Source organism: Squalius cephalus (assembly GCF_949319135.1).
Source record: "Squalius cephalus genome assembly, chromosome: 8".
NCBI lineage: Eukaryota > Metazoa > Chordata > Actinopteri > Cypriniformes > Leuciscidae > Squalius > Squalius cephalus.
In genome coordinates, this window is record NC_137129.1 from 32,377,455 (window position 1) to 32,396,582 (window position 19,128).

The 19,128-nt window shown below is 41.4% G+C and overlaps 2 gene segments (V, D, J or C); both read left to right on the plus strand.

Moving 5' to 3' along the window:
- The first annotated feature begins 1,489 nt into the window (after window positions 1-1,489).
- Window positions 1,490-18,836, plus strand: LOC307163481 (immunoglobulin kappa constant-like). The segment is given in 2 exons: window positions 1,490-1,563; window positions 18,324-18,836.
- LOC307163559 (immunoglobulin kappa constant-like) lies at window positions 2,007-4,270 on the plus strand. The segment is given in 3 exons: window positions 2,007-2,172; window positions 2,605-2,700; window positions 3,747-4,270.
- Window positions 18,837-19,128: the final 292 nt, after the last annotated feature.

Sequence of the window (19,128 nt, forward strand, 5' to 3'; positions counted from 1 at the left end):
TGTCACTTTTAGGGGTTTAACATTGGCTCAAGAACAGCACAGTGATTTGAAAAGGCAGTTGCTAAGCTTCAGGCTATACTAACAGCTAGGTACGTTCACGAAGTAAGACGACCTGGAGTCAGTGTAGGAAACTAATAATTACCCTCTTGAATTGTGCTCAGGGTGGGATACGAGGCCTGGGTCAAGTTTCAGTGGCGCTCTAGGCCCGAGTCATGTTTTTGATGGCTCCAAATATAATTTATGAACAATTTTCATTGCCAGGAGTGAAATCTGACGGACAAAAAAGCAAATTCCATATAATCAAACAGGCCATGTATCTTCCTAAACAGATTAGCTAACATGATATGGATGATTCTCAAAATATTTTAATGAACACATCGTGGTTACTGATCATCAACCCTTGCGCCCCAAATACAACTACGCTTTGAGTTAGCCTAAATTAGTTTACTCAAAAAAAATCTATAATTCTCTCACCTTCAAGTAGTTCTAAAGACTTTTCAGTGAAACACAAAAGAAAATATTAGAATATTAAAATATTAATATAATACAATTTTAATGTATAAATTAATATATTATAAGTTTTTTTTTTTTTTTTAAATGTCTCATGTTGTTTTTTTCCTCTCAATAAAATGGAAGTCAGTAGTGTCAAAAATGTTGTTTTGGACCCCACTGACTTTTATTCTAAAAGAATATTAGGAACCTTAAAAATGTCACAATAGGGGCACTTTAAAAATCAGTGCCAAAATCAACTGGAACTGTAGTTGAGGCTATTCATGATTCCTTCCACCTTCAGTAAAGCCCCAGTCCCAGCTGAAGAAAAGCATCCCAGAGCGTGAGGCTGCACCATGTTTTACCATAGGAATACTGTTTTTTTGTTGATGTCAGTTCAATTTTGGACTTGTTAGACACATATTTCCACATGCTTTTGGGAGCATGCTTTATATGTTTTTGCAAAGTTTAGTCGAACTTGGATATTTTTTAGTCAGAAAAGATGTGTCTCAAAGCCCAGACAGATAGTTTATAGATATTGTAAGTGCTGCAACTCTTATATAATGTCGCTGTAGGCTCTTGACAGTCTCTCGGCCAGTTTTCTCTTTGTCTTCTCATCAATTTTGGAGGGCAAATTTGACATTGTCATTGTTGTGTCATACTTTTTCCACTTGTTGATGACTGTTGTCACTGTGTTCTGTGGTATATTGAATGCCTTGGAATGTTTTTGTAGCCCCTCACTTTAGTGATACCTTTCAAAAATAAGATCCTGTTGATGCTTCATGAGCTCTTTGTGGCCCATGGCTCTTATTAGTGTGAAACCAAGATGATGTTGGAAAAATCTTACAAGAACAGCTGAGATTTGTTTGGAGTTTATCAGAGTCACTTCAGGTGAATACAGGCGTGTACTATTACACATGAGCATGAACACATTCATCACTTATCTTACGGATTACTAGCATCTTCAAGCTGGACATCACTGATGGTCAGAGTGAAATCAAGACCGTTTCCTTCAGAGTGAAAACTGCCTCCACCGCTTATTCTAGATGGAGCACTTGAGGGCTTCATTGTTGTGTAATGAGTTTAGGGGGTTCCTCTGGCTTCTGAATGTATACAAGATGTTGTAATCTTTGGATATTGAGCCAGTTGGATGCCTATAAACTACAGTGTTGACCTTACAATCAATAGAGACTGTTTGAGCAAGCTGAACTGAGTTAAACTCAGGTTAAGTCACAACGACCTGTCCCGAAGAGCCTGTGAGACAAAGAAAACTCAAATTCAAATCACATAATGCATGAAAAAATAAATAAATATATATATATATATTATATAATATAATATTATATTATATATATTTTTTTCATGCATTATGTGATTTGAATTTGAGTTAATATTATATTTATATAATATGTAATATGCCCAAATGAAGAGAATCTTGTATGTTAAAATCGTTCACAGGAGCACTGAAGCATGAGCTGCCAATGCAAAATTACATTACAGTGGAAAAACCCTTTTCTGAACTGAAACATCTTCTCTCTCATATGACTATAGGCATTGTAATATATTTGATTATGGAGTTTAACATGATAAATTAGTTAAATTAAAACTTAATATTCTGGAGGTTTTTCCAGTGAATGAGAATAAAGAGGATTTTTGGTGGAGGAACCAAACTGAATGTTGAAAGTAAGTGCAGAATAAAATAAAAAGATGTATACACCAAAGAAATGTGGATCTGAACAGGTAGCATATTTAGATATTACTATTCTTGTTTTATTACATACTGCACTGATACTGCTTTGGATTGTAAATTAGAATGAAAGCCATTTAAAATAAAAATCTGTATACAAATTTGAAATATATATTTTTTAAGTGAACTAAATGCTTACGAGATTCAAAATATAAATACAAAGTGACTTAAATATTTAGTTCTTAATTAGTAGTTCAGTAGTGTTTGTCTTAGTAATAATAATGATTATTTTTCTTAGTAAATTTGGGAAATTATCCAAATTAAACAGATTTAATTTAGCAGCTTTATCTGTTTATTTTAATTAATCTTTATTTATTTATTTATTTATTTTGCTATTAGTTATAAAGGAGCAAACTGGTTATTGTCAGTGTCAGTTTTAGTGCAGGAGGTTTTTGTACAGCCGCTCATTGGGTTTGTATCACTGTGGTACACATTCGGTGGAGGAACACGACTCTCAGTTGGAAGTAAGTAAATCTCTCTCAGTTTTGTCTATCTATCTATCTATCTATCTATCTATCTATCTATCTATCTATCTATCTATATATATATATATATATATATATATATATATATATATATATATATATATAAATTATAGTTGTTAATAAATATTCGTGACTATATGTTTAAGATAATACAGAAATATATCTAACTTCTATTTCGGGTGCTGCACTGTTATTATATGCTGTATGGGCACTTAAAAAATAAATAAATAACATATTGTTATATATTAAACTTGATTATAATTCTGAATGTGTATTCCCGTATTCCCTATAGTGAAAAATGAATATACTAAAATGTATTTGAAATACATTTATTTTATGCTAAGTATAGGGCCTATTACAAACACATTTATATTGATTTATTTAATATAAATATATTGAAATTGTACTTTTAGTGTACTAAATTGAAACAAGTAATTTTGTACTTTAGTTGTCCAGTGCTGAGTTCCAACTAAAGCTACTTAAGTATATTTGATTGTGCTAAAGTGAAACTGCAAGAATATTTTAGGTACACTTTAAATATCTTGAATTTAAATAATCATATTTTACGGAGATCATACTATCCTTAATACTAGTGAAACACATTTTAGGCTTAATATTAAGAAATGTGCATTGTGCAATAAAGAAGTACTCCAAATAAAGTTTAATTATAATAGTTCTGCATAATGGATTTGTAGTATTCTTAGTATTTTACTAAGAATTTTGTTTTTACTAAGAAACTTGTTTTTAGTTTAGACTAAAATCAGAATAATATGATTCAGTAAAATGTGTTTTTACAGGCTGTTTCTCTTCAGATCTGCTTGATTAACTCTGAGTCTCTTAAAGGGAAGTGAAAGACTGATAGAGCTGTTTTTAAGAAGAATGAAACTCTCTCTCTCTCTCTCTCTCTCTCTCTCTCTCGCTCTCTCTCTCGCTCTCTCTCGCTCCCTCTCTCCCTCTCTCTCTCTCTCTCTCTCTCTCTCTCTCTCTCTCTCTCTCTCTCTCTCTCTCTCTCCCTCTCTCTCTAGCTGCCACTCGCCCCACCCTCACGGTCCTGCCCCCCTCCAGAGCCGAGCTGCAGCAGGGTAAGGCTACAGTGCTGTGTTTGGGCAGTAAGGGATTCCCCTCTGACTGGAAGCTGAGCTGGAAGGTGGATGGCAGTAGCAGGAGCTCTGCTGTGAATCTGAGTCCCAGTGTTCTGCAGAAGGATGGACTGTACAGCTGGAGCAGCAGCCTGAGACTCACTGAGAGTGAGTGGAGCAGAGCAACAACCATCAGCTGTGACGCCACACACACATCCCAGAAAGCAGTGACCGAGAGCCTGAACACACAGCAGTGTGATGCTGACCAGTGAAACACACACACCACACAAAGACATAGATAGCATGCATAATCATTCATTCACACACACACACACACACTCACAAACTTACATAGGACTGTCCTAAATCAGTCAATGCTCAGATGCTAATGCTAATGTTCAGATATTCTCAGCTGTTGTAACAGCAATGCTTTGTTGTTTTATTGCTGCCAAATAAAAGCATTTTGACTCAAATATGGTGTTGACTTTCTTGCTGTATTATAAAACAACCTACAATATGAAATCACACTTTTTATTGTTGTTTTTTTTGGGACTTGTGTCCATTGTGATTATTGTGATGAACAGCATGAATATTAAAATCATATTTTAAAATTGAAAATATTGATTACAGTAAAAAAAGATATGTATGATAGCATGGCATCTTCATAATATATTTAATGAAATAAAACATTTTAGCTACATTTAATTTATAAAAATGTTTTTTTTTTAAAAACTCTAAAATAAGGTATTTGAGAAATCTTTTATACAAATTCTGACTCCTTAAAGATTTATGCATTTAAAAAGGATGAATGAAAAAATTAAGGCAAGGCTCGAGAGATGAATAGGGTAAAAAATAAATAAAGAACTAACAGATTTCGTCATACTTCCCCAGTTGATTTAAGAATCACAAGAATGAAGAATCACAAACCATGTGTTCATCCAGACATGTTTTAACTAGCTCTAGATTAGATACTGAATCCTTTTTTTGTCCATTTCTTCCTCTGTTAACAACCACAGTGAGTTCCCTTTCGTTGTCACTCCGAGTTACATCGGATGACGACGAATGGGGTTTCGCTTAGAAAGCCTATCATCTTCGAGTATATAAAACGAGCCAATGGCAAAGAAATGCCATGGGTCTGCGGAATTTGCATAGCGTAACTCCGCCCCACCCTGGGAGTATATAAGGAAGTACGCTGGCAACATGCAGATATGTTTTCGCTTCGGAGCCAAGTTGATGTACTTCACTCCACAAGCCAATCCTGAGATTCATCTCTTCTCTTCTCTTCGAACGAGCCTCTCTCCAAGTGTTGGTGTGACAGCGAGTTCCAGCGAGTGCACATTCCCTGCTTATCTGTGCAGTGATTTGCCAGTGTTTGTGTGTTCTCTCCGTGGTCGCTTCAGCATTTGCGGAGAAATCTCCTTTCTAAAAGAGCTTGCACGCGGCACGTCTTTTTAAAGATGCCTCGCCCGTGCACTTCTGGTTGCGGTCTTCTCGTTTCTGACTCTGATGGGCACAATCGCTGTCTTGTGTGTCTGGGTATTGAGCACGCTAAGGCAGCGTTTGTGGATGAGTCATGTTCCCATTGCGGGAACATGCCCATCGCACGGTTGCGGTCTAGACTCAATGACCTTCATGGTAGAGTCCCCTCATCCGCACCCCGATCTACGGGCTCCGCGAGAGCTAGTACTTCGGCTGGCGGCCAGGGTGACCTGAGGATTACGGTGTGGGACAAAGCGCCGACTATTCCACGCTCCACACCGTCCTCTAGCGCCGTGCAAACCGCGAGTGTTTCAAATGAGCCCGCCGTACAGTCTTCTGAAGAGGAAGATTCGATGTCGATCGCTGCATCACAAGGTGGGCAGGAGTCCTTGGGAAGTGAGGATTCGGCTGTGCTGCCACCTTCGGGTGTCCCAGCATTGTCCGAGTCTGATCCCGAGATGACGGCCATGCTTTCCCGGGCAGCCGCGGCCATCGGGCTTGAGTGGTCCCCGCCACCTGGCCCGGTGCGCTCGCGGCTGGAAGATTGGTTTTTGGGTGCCGCCGCTGATCCTCGTCAGCGCATGACCCCAATGCCTTTCTTCCCGGACGTGCATGAGGAGGTCACGAGGTCCTGGAAGGCACCCTTGTCTTCCCGTGATCGCTCGGCGACCTCCTCCGCCTTGCCTCCTCTCGATCAGGCGGCCGCCAAAGGGTACACTGGGGTTCCCCGGGTTGAGCGCTCTGTTGCGATGCAACTGTGTCCTCAGAGTGCGTCTTCTCGCGGGGACCCTAAGCACCCCTCCAAAGCCTGTAGGTTCTCTTCCACACTTGTGGCAAAGGCCTATAGAGCTGCGGGGCTGGCGGCCTCCTCACTGCATGCCATGGCGACACTCCAGGTCTACCAGGCCCAGATGTTGCGTGACATGCACGAGGGGAGGACTGACCCAGGGCTCTTTGATGAGCTGCGTGCCGCCACCGACCTTGCTCTCTGAGCGATGAAGGTGACCGCACGCTCCCTGGGTCAGGTGATGTCCACTTGCGTGGTCCAGGAGAGACATCTGTGGCTCAACCTGGCTGATATGCGTGAGGCCGAGCGGACCCGGTTCCTCGACACTCCCATATCCCAGGCTGGCCTCTTTGGCGGGGCGGTTGAGGACTTTGCCCAGCAGTTCTCGACCGCCCAGAAGCAGACTGAGGCTCTCAAACACGTCCTGCCCCGACGGCCAGCTGCTGCCTCCACCCAGCCGTCGGCACAGGTACCTCAGTCTGCTCGCCGGCGAAGGCGCCCTCCTATGGCTCCCGCCCCTCCCGCACGGCCCCAGCAGCAGCCTCCATCCGGGTCGCGTCGTGGAGGACGTCGTAGGAAGGCACCACAGCCCTCTCCCGCCCCGTGCCCCGCTAAACGCCAGGCCAAGCGGCGCTCCTGAGACGGGCTGCTCAGAGATGGCATTGAGTTCTTTCCAGGAGACGGTAGCAGGGCCGCTCCTTCCCCCGGTGGAGGGCCGGGGGAGAATCCTTGGTTTTCCCCACCCCGCTGCTCGTCCCACGACGAGCAGCACCCTATTGTGGTTAAAGAAAGAACTCACTCCCCCATCTCTGAGCACACAGAGTGTCCGGATGACAGTGCGCGCCGCTCACGAGCCTCGCCACTCTCGTCCCCCTCTGTCGCCAGTTCCCCCCCTCTGTCGCCAGTTCCCTGCCAGAGCACGCCCCAGTGGGACGCTGGTCCTCCCCTGGCCTCCTCTGGCAGGACGCGGCTAATGACCGGGCCCCCGCACTGGACCGCTATGCCACCCATGCCTGGGCCGGTCATTCCGCCTCGCTGCACCACCGAGGGTACGTCTGTGGTCCGCATGACCCCGCTGGTTCAGTTCCTGGAAGCCTGGTTAGAGCTTCCCAGGCTGTCCCGCTGGGTCGCGAGGACCATCAGGCTCGGCTACGCAATTCAGTTCGCGCGGTCTCCTCCCCGCTTCAGGGGAGTCCGCTTCACTATGGTCGGTGGCAATGCCCCGGTTATGAGAGCGGAGGTTGCTACCTTACTGGCGAAGGGTGCGATCGAGACTGTCCCTCCAGCCGAAATGAGGTCCGGCTTTTACAGCCCTTACTTCATTGTACCGAAGAAATCCGGTGGGTTACGACCAATCCTCGACTTGCGCGTCTTTAACCGCTCCCTTCACAGGATGCCGTTCAAGATGCTCACGGCCAAGCGCATTTTCGAGTGCATACGGCCGCAGGATTGGTTTGCAGCGATCGACCTGAAGGACGCCTACTTTCATGTCTCCATTCTTCCTCGACACAGACCGTTTCTACGGTTTGCTTTCGAGGGGCAGCCATACCAGTACGCGGTTCTCCCTTTCGGGCTAGCCCTGTCTCCTCGCGTCTTTACGAAGGTCGTCGAGGCAGCCTTTGTTCCCCTTCGGGAACACGGGGTTCGCATCCTGAACTATCTCGACGACTGGCTGATCCTAGCTCACTCTCGAGACCAGGTTTGCGAACACAGGGACATTGTGCTCCGGCACCTAGCTCGTCTGGGCCTTCGGGTCAACTGGGAGAAGAGCAAACTCTGCCCCGTGCAGAGGATCTCTTTTCTCGGTATGGAGATCGACTCGGTCGCCATGTGCGCGCAGCTTACGAGCGAGCGCGCGCAATCACTGCTGACTTGCCTTCGTCAGTTCGAGGGCAAGAGTGTGGTCCCACTGAAACTATTTCAGAGGCTCCTGGGGCATATGGCATCCCCAGCGGCAGTCACGCCGCTCGGGTTGCTTCATATGAGACCACTTCAGCTTTGGCTTCGCGATCGAGTCCCGAGGTGGGCATGGCACCACGGTACGCTCCGAGTTCCAGTGACTCCGACCTGCCGTCAGACCTTCACCCCGTGGTCGAACCTCAGTTTTCTTCGGGCCGGAGTGCCCTTGGAACGAGTGTCCAGGCATGTTGTTGTGTCAACAGATGCCTCCACCACGGGCTGGGGCGCCATGTGCAATGGACATGCTGCCGCGGGGTCCTGGACAGGACCCCAGCGCCTTTGGCATGTCAATTGCCTCGAGTTGTTGGCTGTACGTCTTGCCCTGCACCGCTTCCATGCGTTGCTCAGGGGTCAACACGTACTAGTCCGATCGGACAATACCGCGACTGTAGCGTACATCAACCGTCAAGGTGGTCTGCGCTCCCGCCGTATGTCACAACTCGCCCGCCACCTCCTCATATGGAGTCAGAAGCATCTGAGGTCGCTTCGTGCCATTTATATCCCGGGAGGCCTGAACCAGGCGGCCGACGAGCTGTCTCGGCTTCGGCCTCTCGCTGGAGATTGGCGACTCCATCCCCAGACGGTTCAGCTGATTTGGGATCAGTTCGGAGACGCACAGGTAGACCTGTTTGCCTCCCACGACTCGTCCCATTGCGGCCTGTTTTATTCCCTGACCTAGTGCACGCTCGGCACGGATGCACTGGCGCACAGCTGGCCGCGGGGCCTCCGCAAGTATGCGTTTCCCCCAGTGAGCCTTCTTGCGCAGACCTTGCGCAAGATCAGGGAGGACGAGGAGCAGGTAATTTTGGTTGCCCCGTATTGGCCCAACCGCACATGGTTCTCGGAACTAGTACTCCTCGCGACAGCACCTCCCTGGCCAATTCCTCTGAGGAAGGACCTGCTTTCTCAGGGACGGGGCACCTTATGGCACCCTCGTCCCGATCTTTGGAACCTCCACGTGTGGCTCCTGGACGGGATGAGGCAGGTTTGAGTACCCTACCACCAGCGGTGGTGGCTACCATCACTTCCGCTAGAGCATTGTCCACGAGACATGCCTATGCGTTGAAGTGGAACCTCTTCGTCAACTGGTGTTCTTCTAAAAATCTAGAACCCACGAAATGCCCCATCAGTGTCGTGCTTTCCTTCCTGCAAGAAGGGTTGGAGCGAAGGCTGTCTCCCTCCACCCTGAAAGTGTATGTTGCCGCCATTGCCGCACATCACGACGCAGTTGATGGTAAGTCCTTAGGAAAGCACGACCTGATCGTCAGGTTCCTGAGGGGAGCCAGGAGACTGAATCCTCCTCGTCCTCCCCTCGTACCCTCTTGGGACCTCTCAGTGGTTTTAACTGCCCTGCAGAATGCTCCCTTTGAGCCTTTGCAATCAGTGGAGCTTAAGTTCCTGTCAATAAAGACAGCGCTCCTGGTTGCATTGGCCTCCATCAAGAGGGTAGGGGACCTGCAGGCATTTTCGGTTGACGAAGCGTGCCTGGAATTCGGACCGGCTAACTCTCACGTGATCCTGAGACCCCGGCCTGGATATGTGCCCAAGGTTCCCACCACACCCTTTCGAGACCAGGTGGTGAACCTGCAAGCGCTGCCTTTGGAGGAGGCAGACCCAGCCTTGGCACTGCTCTGTCCAGTACGCGCACTCCGTGCTTACGTAGACAGAACGCAGTGTTTCAGGACCTCAGACCAGCTCTTTGTCTGTCATGGTGGGAAGCTGAAGGGGAAGGCTCTCTCCAAGCAAAGGTTGTCTCACTGGATAGTGGACGCCATTGCTTTGGCATACCAGCAGCAAGGTCGACCATGCCCCCTTGGTGTGACGGCCCACTCCACCCGGAGTGTGGCATCCTCTTGGGCTCTAGCGCATGGTGCCTCGCTAACAGACATCTGCAGAGCTGCAGGCTGGGCGACACCTAACACATTCGCGAGATTCTATAATCTCCGAGTGGAGCCAGTTTCTTCTCATGTACTCGCTTCAACTAGCCGGTAAGAGATTCTGCTCAGGTGTCTTCGCTTGCTCGCCATTCCTCTCCACGGACGGGATACGTGCGATATTTTCCTCAGGTGAGCCTAATAAGCCCTGAGTCTCCTCCAGCACTGACGACGTCAACGCCAGAGTTATGCCACCGGCAGCTTTCGCGCTTGGCTAGGTGCCTCCATGTGCATGGTTCCCCTCCGGGTGACCCCCACATGTGTATTCCACTGTAAGCCTCTTGAGCATGTGTCTTTCCCTTGGCAAGCCACCTTGCCACCCCTGGGGTTGAAATATTCCACCTGCGGCTGGACACCCCAGTGTTACTCCATATGCAGCCCTTCGGGGTCATATGTGTATTCTAAGTCCCCCCCTTCGGGTTGGGCATGATTGCATATTTCCACTGGATATGCTTCCCAGTGTACCTTGGTATTCCTGTGTTAAGTAGGACTCCTTCGTCCGTGCTAGTCTCACGACAGGGAGCTCAGACTTACGCAGGGCACTGGAAGACAGTCGAGAGGTGGCGTGATTACACTGGGAACCCCATTCGTCGTCATCCGACGTAACTCGGAGTGACAACGAAAGGGAACGTCTCGGTTACGTATGTAACCCTCGTTCCCTGAGTAGGGAACGGAGACGTTACGTCTCCCTGCCACTTCCGCTGTACCGCTGGAACGCCTGAGTTCAGTCTCAGCTCCTCAGCGAAGACATATCTGCATGTTGCCAGCGTACTTCCTTATATACTCCCAGGGTGGGGCGGAGTTACGCTATGCAAATTCCGCAGACCCATGGCATTTCTTTGCCATTGGCTCGTTTTATATACTCGAAGATGATAGGCTTTCTAAGCGAAACCCCATTCGTCGTCATCCGACGTAACGTCTCCGTTCCCTACTCAGGGAACGAGGGTTACATACGTAACCGAGACGTTTTCCTGTATGATTATTAAGATCAAATATTTAAAAAGTATATTTTCATGGCATTGAAGTTTAACATTTTAACGTTTGTATATTTAAACATAAAATTTCAGAAAACTAGATAAAAAATGTTTTCTTTTATGGAACAAAGCAAATAGAGATTCAGTTGAACTGCAGACAGCTTGTTATTTATTTATTTATTTATTTATTTATTTATTTATTTATTTATTTATTTATTTATTTATTTATTTATTTATTTATTTATTTAAGGTGCAAAAGATCTCTGATCCTCTAAACAGGTCTGTAAAATGATTATGAGAATATGAGTTTTAACTAAGAGGCTTGATAATACAAGATACATTGATGATATATTAACAATTTCCCAGTCAATCCACTAATAATGTTATTATAGGGAAATATATGGTATTTCATGAGGGACTGATGTCAAATCTTCATTTTCATTACATAAGCATTAATCATGGTGAGCTTTCTTTCATTTTCATTTTGGGTGTATTTTATTGTTATTATAATTTGTAATTCATGTGTAATTCATGTTTGAGACATTCTGATGTTTTTTTTTATATGAAATAGAATGTGTTGATGAGTGTGTGACTATGAACATCAACAGTCCATCAACCGTCTGTGTCTCTGAGTGTTTGTGTATAAAGTCAGTGAGGTGAATAATGATATTTAACATTTGCAGAAGTCTCAGCCAAGGAGGTTTTTGTATGATGCTTTTACACTGTGTGAACACTGAGTCTGTGGTATTGATGAAATGTCTACTCTGACAGTAATAAACTCCTGAATCTTCAGGCTGGACACCACTGATAGTCAGAGTAAAATCCATGTGGTCTCCACTTTCACTGCCGCTGAATCTAGAAGAAACACCTGAAGCTCTCTCTGATGTGTAATAGATCAGGAGTTTAGGAACTTCTCCAGGAATCTGATGGTACCAGGACATACAATACAGGGTGGTGTTTGTTTTAACACAATATACTGCTGGTTTATGATTACAGAGAACAGAGACAGTCTGATCAGGCTGGACTGTTTGAGCTTCAGATTGAGTCAGAGTTTGTCCCACAGAACCTGAAGAGAGAGAATAAAATACATAAAATGAAGTCTAAATCTTGATCTGAGCATCTGTGGACTTGTTGATTTTTTTAATTTCTGGCTTTAGGTCTAAATCTAATTATATTAATTTGGACATACTTACTCCATATGCAGGTTGTGAGTGTCCAAATAATGACGGCTATTAAAGTCATGTTTGCTTTTGGATCTGTTATCATGAAGAAGAGCTGTCAGTCATAAAACCATAAACTCACATATCTATAAAGACCTCCAGTGCACTGAAGCGTGCAGTTCATATGCAAAGTGTCTTCAATGTAAATGTCCTTTCTGAGAACAAGAACCTCTTACTTTCATATAGAAACATATTTCAGGTGGTAAACAGAGACAGATCTGTTTTTTTCTTTTTTTTCTTGAACATCTTAAAAAGTCTAATGATCTCAGTTGCTGACAAATAAAAGTAATAATAAATTTAACTGATTTCACTCTTGTTCTGCTGTTACACTGCGGGCTTAAGCAGTGTAGAGTTATTGTGCAGTTGAGTTCAACTATTTACAGTAAATGGTTTAAATTACAATAAGGATCAATAATAAAATTTTTCATTATTTCACACTAATGCTAATTACTGTAACTCTGTACGACAGTTACTTTATAAAATAATAAAATGTATAATATTGTTGCTGTCGGGCAGAAGCTCCATATTTCGTCATTTGTCATTTTCGTCACCCTTTACGGTTGTCTGTGCTTTGCAAATATTTAACAAATGAAAAGTATTGACAAGAGTTTGTGCCTAAACCTCAATGATTTTGGTCCGTCTCTGCTTGTTTTCAAGGGTAAATAAAGAACTGGTTCTTTGAATAAGTACAGCAGTGTTTTCTTTACTAAAAAACATTATATAAATTCTTATGTTTTATGTATTTTTGAGGTACGGTGAAGAGTGTAGTCAAAAAGTTATTTTGCCTGTCACAAATTCACAATTTGAAGTAAATCTGGCTTTGACCACATCTATTCTGAATAAAAGACGTGTAGCAACTCATAATGTAATAACAAAGCATAATGTAATATAAAAGCATAATTTATTATGGTATGACATTATTAATGTAATAAACTGCTTATAATGTAAAAAAAATAGGTGCTGAGCTATGTATCAAATCAAAAATGCAAGAAAGGTCACTCTAAAAATCTTTTATTAAAGACAGGAGATAAAGTTGACATAAGTTTCTGCTCTTTGCCTTCGTCAGTGTCAGTGAGCAAGCAGAGTCAGTGTAGCCAGAATTAGAAGAGCCATTATTGTTTGGTGTGTGAGTGACTCTGGCGGGATGGAAATAGCCGTCAGCTCCATTTTGATGACAAATTTTTTCCTTTACTTTCCATTTCACATTTAATTTAAAAAACAATTAAAATTCCCATTAGATATATTCTGTTTTAAATTGTATAATTTAATCAGATTTTTTTTTTTTTTTCAAATATACAAATATATATCGACAGGTTATTGGAAGGTCTGTGAATTTGTGAAGTTTATAATGAACCCTGAGATATGTTAGTTTTCAGCTTGTACAGAGCACAATAACAAACAAACAGATATTTGCATAACATATTTAAAATAAAATTAAAATAAATGATCTGTCTGGATTATGGAAATAGCCGACTATGTTACAGGAGAAGGAGGATGGAATAGAAATTTAAATACATATACTGTTGGATGATTAATTATATATATAAGATTAGTGTATGTGTGTATTTATTCCACTTGCAGCTTCATCAGAAGATGTTAATAATGTTAGTAACTGATTCTGAACAAGGGAGGGTTTTTGTAAGGGGTCTTTTCACTGTGTGAACACATAACTATCAATGATCTTATGTCGACTCAGACAGTAATAATCTCCTGCATCTTCAAGATGGACATCACTGATGGTCAGACTGAAATCAAGACCGTTTCCTTGTCCACTGCCACTGAATCTTGAAGGAATTCCTGAGTTTTTTCATTTGTATAATAAACCAAGAGTTTTGGAGCATCTTCAGTTTTTTGGCTGTACCAAGACACATAATAACGTCCTTTAGATACTGGCCTTGCTCATATTTGTAAACCACAGTATCAACTTTACAGTCAATAGAGACGGTTTGACCGCGCTGGACTGATTTAACCTCAGACTGAGTCACAACTATTTGTTCTAAACAACCTGTGTAGAGCAAGAGATAACAGCACAGATTATTATATAATATATATCTTATATTAATACTGAAATATATTTTAAAAAGTCACATGTAACTGTCTGTACCTTGCATGCTGTAGAGTGTCCAAATGATAAAGGAGATCAGAGTCATTTTGGCTGTTAGATCTGTTATCATGAAGAGAAGCTCAATGAAGAGTTAAACAGACTTATGAACATCTCAGATCACTGACACTGTCTATGCAAAGCATCGAATATGACCAGAAGTGTCCACCATACTGGCAGTTTCCTGAAATCTGTTCATTATTTTACAATTATGCAACTGAAGGCTGGACACATTTTGCATTTTATGCCCCTTATTTATCATTAAAGAGCCAAGAGGAATGAAGTGCAGAATGTGAAAAGATTGAAAATAATAAATTTTTTTTTTTTTTGCAATTATTGTATATTTTTATGAAAGCAGAATTTTAAATGACATGCCATTTTTATACTTGTAACTTATATGTGAACATTACAATATACAGTTTATTTGATTTCCCCTGTGAGTGAGAAGACACTGTAAAAGTGATTCTGGATTGTAATGTGCAGAAGAAGGATGGACTGTGGAAACATGATTTTGCCATTTAGTTCTTCCTATATATCAACATCTTGTTTGTCCTTGTTGTCAGTTAATTGGACTTTGGAGTATAGGGAAAGTGTTATATTTAGGTTATTGACATTTTTATCAACATATAATGTCCCTCTGATTTGTTTTATGTGGTTAGTGTTGGATTGAGGAAATTACGATATGTCTTTGACACTCATTTTGTTCAAGGACCAACTGATACAAGAACAAGTCTTAGCATTTAAAGACATTCTCATGTTGTCATGTACCAGCAACTTTAAATACATTTTTAAATACATGTAAAATATATGTTTTTATGTTTAATAATTACTTTTATAGTATACATTTTTAAACAAAGCATACTCTACCTTGTAGATATGAGTAACATGATAGTAACATCATATATTTTAATATTCTGTTATGTCTTGTTCCTGATCTTTCTCTGTCTCCCTCTGCTGTTTTTTTTTTTTGGGTTACTTTCTCTTTCCCTTCTCCCTTCCTCCAGCTGTTCCTCATCTTCTCTGACTACCTCGTTTACTCTCATCCCACCTGTTCCCTCTTCCCTCTGATTAGGTCCCTATTTCTCTCTCTGTTTCTGCTTCTTTCTTTGTCGGATTCTCACTTGAGTTTCTCATGCAAGAAGCAAGCTACAGACCTGTTTGTCTCTGTCCGAGTCCTGTCCTGTCCTGTCCTGTTGGCATCCGCCTGGTGATCGCAATCTATACCATACTAATCATCTTGATCTTTGTATTCTGTCCAGTTCATCTGTTGCTGAAAGAGATCTGGTAACCGCAGTTGTTATTTGAGCCTTGTCATCACTGAGAGACCCGCAGCCTGTCTTCTCTGCCTGCTGCCTAAAGAGACTCTTTTTGAAGTTTTCTGAGATTTCTTTTGCTAAAGTATTTTTTGTTTTATATCGCCCTCTCTGTGGGTTGCCTGTTTTTGCCATTATCTCTCAAGAAGAGGATTTGTGTTCTACATTATTGTCACCCTGTGTTCTCATTAAAGACTCTGTTTTTGTTAATTCGCTATTGGGTCCTCTCTTACCTGCATAACATATTGAAAATATCTCTTAAAGAGAATAGTTTCAGTATGTTAAGATGGCATGAGTTCACGTTCATATACAGTATAATGTGATGTCAGAATGAAATATGTATTCTGCTTATAATAAAGCTTATAATTCCAGTCTTTAAAGATAAAAACAAGCTTCTGTCCACAATGATGCTAATCTCAAAATTTCACGTATTCATTTCTGCTGAAATCAATAATGAAAATTAAAGTGAAAATTAAACAAATGATGAAATAACTGAAAATAAAATCTTCATTGTTGCTTTAACTGTTAACAGGGCAACTAGCCTGAGTCTCATGTTCTCTGTAGCGTCTGACTGAGAGAGGTTTTTGTACGATGTTGTTTCACTGTGTGAATGCTGGAACAGAATAATACCCCATACAGTAATAATCTCCTGCATCCTCAGGCTGGACTCCACGTAGATTTAGTGTGAAATGAAGTCCAGCTCGACTTCCACTGAACCGATCTGGGACTCCAGATTGAAGTCGACTTGCTTTATAGATCAGGAGTTTAGGAGCTTCTCCAGATTTCTGCAGATACCAGCTCATGTCATTACCAACTCCACTGGTCCCAGTACAGCTTATAGAGACTGAATCTCCTGCTGTAACACACAGAGACTCAGGAGTCTGGACCTCTTGATGAGACACTGAGAGAGAGATCAAAAACAAATCAAAAGAAGCTTGCATTCGCTATACAACAGTTCAAATTAATGTATAGAAAATAAAACAAAGTACAAATTTTAAAAAAAGTTAACAAATAAATTAAAAATTGTATCATTATAATGTAGAAAACATATTTTTGAACCTTGAGCGAGCAGACCGAGTGTCCACAGCATTAGAATAAGAGACATCATTGTTGTGTGTGTGTGTGTGTGTGTGTGTGTGTGTGTCGGTGTGTCGGTGTCACACACTAATAGTCATCAGTGGAGTTTTAAGCGCAGTGTTCAGTTAATATGCAAAACACTTTCAGATGCATCATGGAATAAACCTCAAAAAACAATCAAAATACATTTTGCAAGATTTTATTCATTAAAAACGTATTTCTTTTTTCAGCTGACTGAGCGAAACTAAACTAAGATACAGTTTTAGTGTCAGTGTCAGTGTTAGTGCTGATGTTAGTGTAACTCTGTCAGTGTCAGTTTTAGTGCAGGAGGTTTTTGTACAGCCGCTCATTGGGTTTGTATCACTGTGGTGGACGTTCGGTGGAGGAACACGACTCTCAGTTGGAAGTAAGTAAATCTCTTTCTGTTTAAAAAAAGAAATATGTATATATTTATAAAAATACATTATAATTGTTAATAAATCTTCTTGACTATATTTATGTTTAAGATAATACAGAAATATATTTAACTTCTGTTTCAGTGTTAATTATTACTGTACTGTAAATATATGCTGTATAACTGGGCACTTAACAAATATAAATATATTGTTATATTTTAGACTTGATTATAATTCTGAATGTGTATTCCCTAGTGAAAAATAAATATAATAAAATATATTTGAAATACATTTATATTTATAATATAAATATCCTGCAATTGTACTTGTACTAATCTAAATTGGTATACTTAAAGTCTGCTAAATCGGAACAACTAATTTTGTACTTAATGCACTTTATTTATCCATATATCATATTGATTGTGCTAAAGTGGAACTAGAGCAAATATACTTTAGGTATACTTTAAATATCTTGCATTTAAATAATCATACAGAGATCATACTTAATAATTGGGAAACACATTTCAGGCTTAATATTAAGAAATGTGCATTGTGCAATAGAGAAGTACAGAATAAGTTTAATTATAATATTTATATCAATAAGTCTCATGCAATATGTCAGTATATATGTTAATAGATTTGTAGTATTCTTAATATGAAATAATATTTTAAATACATTATTGGTGTTTTTCATAAATGTAATATTTTACTTTTGATATTTTCTTATGTTAAAACAAAGTAAATCATCTTTATTTTCGTGCTGCATAAAATACAAAATAATTTTCTTAATAAACTCTGAATATATTTTTAAATCAGAATAGATAAAAATGTAATATATACATTTTAGTCTGATATGATATGGGTTTTTATTTATTTATTAATATTTATAAGTAGGCTACTGAATATATTAATGCTATTACTGAATGTTATTACTGAATATTTTAATGTTATTACGCCAGATTAGACTAAAATCAGAATAATATGATTCAGTAAAATGTGTTTTTACGGGCTGTTGCTCTTCAGATCTGCTTGATTAACTCTGAGTCTCTTAAAGGGAAGTGAAAGACTGATAGAGCTGTTTTTAAGAAGAATGAAACTGAAACTCTCTCTCTCTCTCTCTCTCTCTCTCTCTCTCTCTCTCTCTCTCTCTCTCTCTTTCTCTCTCTCTCTCTCTCTCTCTCTCTCTCTCTCTCACTCTCTCTCCCTATCTCTCTCCCTCTCTCTCTCTCTCTCTCTCTCTCTCCCTCTCTCTCTCTCTCTCTCTCTCTCTCTCTCTCTCTCTAGCTGCCACTCGTCCCACCCTCACGGTCCTGCCCCCCTCCAGAGCCGAGCTGCAGCAGGGTAAGGCTACAGTGCTGTGTTTGGGCAGTAAGGGATTCCCCTCTGACTGGAAGCTGAGCTGGAAGGTGGATGGCAGTAGCAGGAGCTCTGCTGTGAATCTGAGTCCCAGTGTTCTGCAGAAGGATGGACTGTACAGCTGGAGCAGCAGCCTGAGTCTCACTGAGAGTGAGTGGAGCAGAGCAACAACCATCAGCTGTGACGCCACACACACATCCCAGAAAGCAGTGACCGAGAGCCTGAACACACAGCAGTGTGATGCTGACCAGTGAAACACACACACACAAAGATATAGATAGCATGCATTCATTCACACACACACTCACAAACTTACATAGGACTGTCCTAAATCAGTCAATGCTCAACAATGAATCTTTCGTTCTGTTAGTATAATGTTCAGATATTCTCAGCTGTTGTAACAGTGATGCTTTGTTTTATTGCTGCCAAATAAAAGCATTTTGACTCAAATATGGTGTTGACTTTCTTGCTGTATTATAAAACAACCTACAATATGAAATCATTTTTATAGATTTTTTTGGGACTTGTGTCCATTGCGATTATTGTGATGAACAGCATGGATATTAAAATTATATTTTGATATTGAAAAAATCAATTACAGTAAAAAATATATGTTAAAGGGATAGTTCACCCAAAAACGAAAATTCTGTCAGTAATTACTCACCCTCATGTTGTTCCAACCCCGTAAGGCTTTCGTTCATTTTCGGAACACAAATTAAGATATTTTTGATGA